Source organism: Bubalus bubalis, chromosome 21 (genome assembly GCF_019923935.1).
Source record: "Bubalus bubalis isolate 160015118507 breed Murrah chromosome 21, NDDB_SH_1, whole genome shotgun sequence".
NCBI classification, from domain to species: domain Eukaryota; kingdom Metazoa; phylum Chordata; class Mammalia; order Artiodactyla; family Bovidae; genus Bubalus; species Bubalus bubalis.
Window position 1 is genome coordinate 17954757 of NC_059177.1, and position 4219 is coordinate 17958975.

The window sequence follows — 4219 nt, forward strand, 5'->3', positions numbered from 1 at the left end:
AAGGGACTCTCAAGAGTCTTCTCCAACACCACAGTTCAAAAGCATCAATTCTTCGGCACTCAGCCTTCTTCACAGTCCCAGTCTCACATCCATACATGACCACAGGAAAAACCATAGCCTTGACTATATGGACCTTTGTTGGCAAAGTAATGTCTCTGCTTTTTAATATGCTGTCTAGGTTGGTCATAACTTTCCTTCCAAGAAGTAAGCGTCTTTTAATTTCATGGCTGCAGTCACCGTCTGCAGTGATTTTCGAGCCCCCAAAAATAAAGTCTGGCACTGTTTCCCCATCTATTTGCCATGAAGTGATGGGACCGGATGCCATGATCTTCATTTTCTGAATGTTGAGCTTTAAGCCAACTTTTTCATTCTCCACTTTCACTTTCATCAAGAGGCTTTTTTGTTCCTCTTCACTTTCTGCCATAAGGGTGGTGTCATCTGCATATCTGAGGTTATTGATATTTCTCCCAGCAATCTTGATTCCAGCTTGTGTTTCTTCCAGTCTGGCATTTCTCATGATGTACTCTACATATAAGTTAAATAAGCAGGGTGACAATATATGGGCCTGATGTATTCTTTTCCTATTTGGAACCAGTCTGTCATTCCATGTCCAGTTCTAAATGTTGCTTCCTGACCTGCATACAGATTTCTCAAGAGGCAGGTCAGGTGGTCTGGTATTCCCATCTCTTTCAGAATTTTTCGGTTTATTGTGATCCACACAATCAAAGGCGTTGGCATAGTCAATAAAGCTGAAATAGATGTTTTTCTGGAACTCTCTTGCTTTTTCCAGGATCCAGCAGATGTTGGCAATTTGATCTCTGGTTCCTCTGCCTTTTCTAAAACCAGCTTGAACATCAGGAAGTTCCCCGTTCACGTATTGCTGAAGCCTGGCTTGGAGAATTTTGAGCATTACTTTACTAGCATGTGAGATGAATGCAATTGTGCAGTAGTTTGAGCATTCTTTGGCATTGCCTTTCTTTGGGATTGGAATGAAAACTGACCTTTTCCAGTCCTCTGGCCACTGCTGAGTTTTCCAAATGTGCTGGCATATTGAGTGCAGCACTTTCACAGCATCATCTTTCAGGATTTGAAATAGTTCAACTGGAATTCCATCACCTCCACTAGCTTTGTTTGTAGTGATGCTTTCTAAGGCCCACTTGACTTCACATTTCAGGATGTCTGTCTCTAGGTCAGTGATCACACCATCGTGATTATCTGGGTCATGAAGATCTTTTTTGTACAGTTCTTCTGTGTATTCTTGCCATCTCTTCTTAATATCTTCTGCTTCTGTTAGGTCCATACCATTTCTGTCCTTTATCGAGCCCATCTTTGCATGAAATGTTCCCTTGGTATCTCTAATTTTCTTGAAGAGATCTCTAGTCTTTCCCATTCTGTTGTTTTCCTCTATTTCTTTGCATTGATCGCTGAGGAAGGCTTTCTTATCTGTTCTTGCTGTTCTTTGGAATTGCATTCACGTGACTCTAGCCTTGAGTTTTTGGAGATGAGGTTCTTTTCAGGAGATGCTGGGGAACCCGGAGCAGTTTGCGGAGCTGGGCCCTCTTCCTAAGATGAAATCCCTGTAATTCGCTGACCTGGATGGAATTTGTAACCACGCGGTAGCAAAATACTTGTATTCCGCCGGGTCCACTGGGAGGGAGGTGTTGGTATGACTCACTCCAGAGAAAGGCTGTTGAATGCGATGAAGAGACAAACCTGCAGTTCCGAGTTCCTAGCCTGAGAATGATTTTGATCTTTGGGTGAGGGGTGGACTTGGAGGTGGTGCAGTGGAGGGTTTACCATGGCCTGTCCAAGGAGGAGCTGCTCAGCTTCAAGGGAGGTGCTCAGGATAATGGAACCCAAGTGCCCTTTTGGAGCTCCCATCAACAAGACTCTGCCAGACTTTGTCCCTGAGCCATTCCACAGTATCCTCACAACACTTTCCTGAGGTGGTGGTCTTGTCACCCTTTGACCGAAGAGCAAACTGAGTCCCAGGGATGTTATATAATTTCGCCAAGGTCATGTAGCAGGTTGCAGAGACTTAAATTGGACCCACGTATGTCAAACTCCAAAGATGGTAGGAATAGAAACTACAAAACAACAACTAAAGCACCAGCAACCATTTCTTGGACTGTTCCCCATATGTCAAGCTAAATTTCATCATGTTTAAGTACTTTGCAGTGTAGCATCTCGATCCCTAGCATAGATGTAAAAAGCATTTCAGCCCCCGACCCCCAACACACACAACACTGGTGGTTGTCTAATTGTAAGTAACCCTCATGATCTAATTATGACAACTATTTAGAATAAAATCTGTTTTTAAATTTTTTGAAAACTTTTTATTTTATATTGGGGTATAGCTGACTATGTGGATCACAAACTGTGAAAAATTCTGAAGGAGATGGGAATACCAGACCACCTGACCTGCCTCTTGAGAAACCTATATGCAGGTCAGGAAGCAACAGTTAGAACTGGACATGGAACAACAGACTGGTTCCAAATAGGAAAAGGAGTACGTCAAGGCTGTATATTGTCACCCTGCTTATTTAACTTATATGCAGAGTACATCATGAGAAATGCCAGACTGGAAGAAACACAAGCTGGAATCAAGATTGCTGGGAGAAATATCAATAACCTCAGATATGCAGATGACACCACCCTTATGGCAGAAAGTGAAGAAGAACTAGAAAGCCTCTTGATGAAAGTGAAAGTGGAGAATGAAAAAGTTGGCTTAAAGCTCAACATTCAGAAAACGAAGATCATGGCATCCGGTCCCATCACTTCATGGCAAATAGATGGGGAAACAGTGTCAGACTTTATTTTTGGGGGCTCCAAAATCACTGCATATGGTGATTACAGCCATGAAATTAACAGACGCTTACTTCTTGGAAGGAAAGTTATGACCAACCTAGACAGCATATTAAAAAGCAGAGACATTACTTTGTCAACAAAGGTCCATATAGTCAAGGCTATGGTTTTTCTAGTAGTCATGTATGGATGTGAGAGTTGGACTATAAAGAAAGCTGAGCGCTGAAAAATTGATGCTTTTAAACTGTGGTGTTGGAGAAGACTCTTGAGAGTCCCTTGGACTGCAAGGAGATCCAACCAGTCCATTCTAAAGGAGATCAGTCCTGGGTGTTCATTGGAAGGACTGATATTGAAGCTGAAACTCCAATACTTTGGCCACGTGATATGGAGAGCAGACTCATTTGAGAAGACCCTGATGCTGGGAAGGATTTAGTGCAGGAGGAGAAGGGGATGACAGAGGATGAGATGGTTGGATGGCATCACCAACTCAATGGATGTGGGTTTAGGTAGACTCCGACAGTTGGTGATGGATAGAGAGGCCTGGCCTGCTGCCGTTCATGGGGTCACAAAGAGTCAGACATGACTGAGCGACTGAACTGAACTGACAGCTGATTAACAATGTTGTGATAGTTTCAGGTGTACAGCAGAGTCACTCAGCCATTTAAAAAAATATTTATTTGACTGCGCTGGGTCCTAGTTGTAATTCCACATGGAATCTTTGCTCTTTGTTGTCCCACGCAGCATCTAGTTCCCTGGCCAGGGATCGAACCTGGGCCCCCTGCATTGGGAGTGGAGAGTTTTAGCCACTGGACCACCAGGGAAGTCCCTAAAATCTATTTTAGAATAACTTTTACACACTAGGGATAATGGGGAAATTCGGCCCTGTTCAGCCCATCAGGAAGTCTCTAATGAACAAGAGATTGGGTGGGTGCCTTGTAGCACCCAAGTTTCCCAGGAGAATTTAAGAAGCAGAGAGGAGATAAAGATCAGTATAGTTAAAGCTGTCATTAACATCTTTTCCCATCATCATGTTTTCCATTCAGTTTGCCATATTGGCATTTTAATTTTCCAAAGCCTTGCGAACCCATTTCCTGTTAATATTTTCTCTTGGCATGTTGAAATCATTCTGTACTCTGAAAAAAAAAAAAAAAAAAGGTAATTGTGCTTTTATATGTTATCTTTAGGAGCAAAGTTGACACATGCAGGCTTCATTCAGATTGAAGTGTCTGAGGTCCCGTCTGTGAACCTGTGTTATGGGCAGTTTGGAACCAGTTGTATAGCTTGGTCTCAAGGCCAAAATGAGACTGAATTGTGAAGGAGGTGATGTCTGGTTTGAGCCATTTCCTGTTTCTTGTCTTCAGTGATTAAGTTGGCCTGTCTGAACAGCCCATTCTGACCTACTCCCCATGTCGTA

At 42.9% G+C, this 4219-nt stretch overlaps 1 non-coding gene across 1 annotated transcript; it reads right to left on the bottom strand.

Annotated features, from left to right (window-relative positions):
- Positions 1-3553: 3553 nt before the first annotated feature.
- Positions 3554-3626, bottom strand: TRNAG-CCC. The gene has a single exon. It is a non-coding gene; the product is annotated as a tRNA-Gly (tRNA).
- Between the last annotated feature and the right edge of the window lie 593 nt (positions 3627-4219).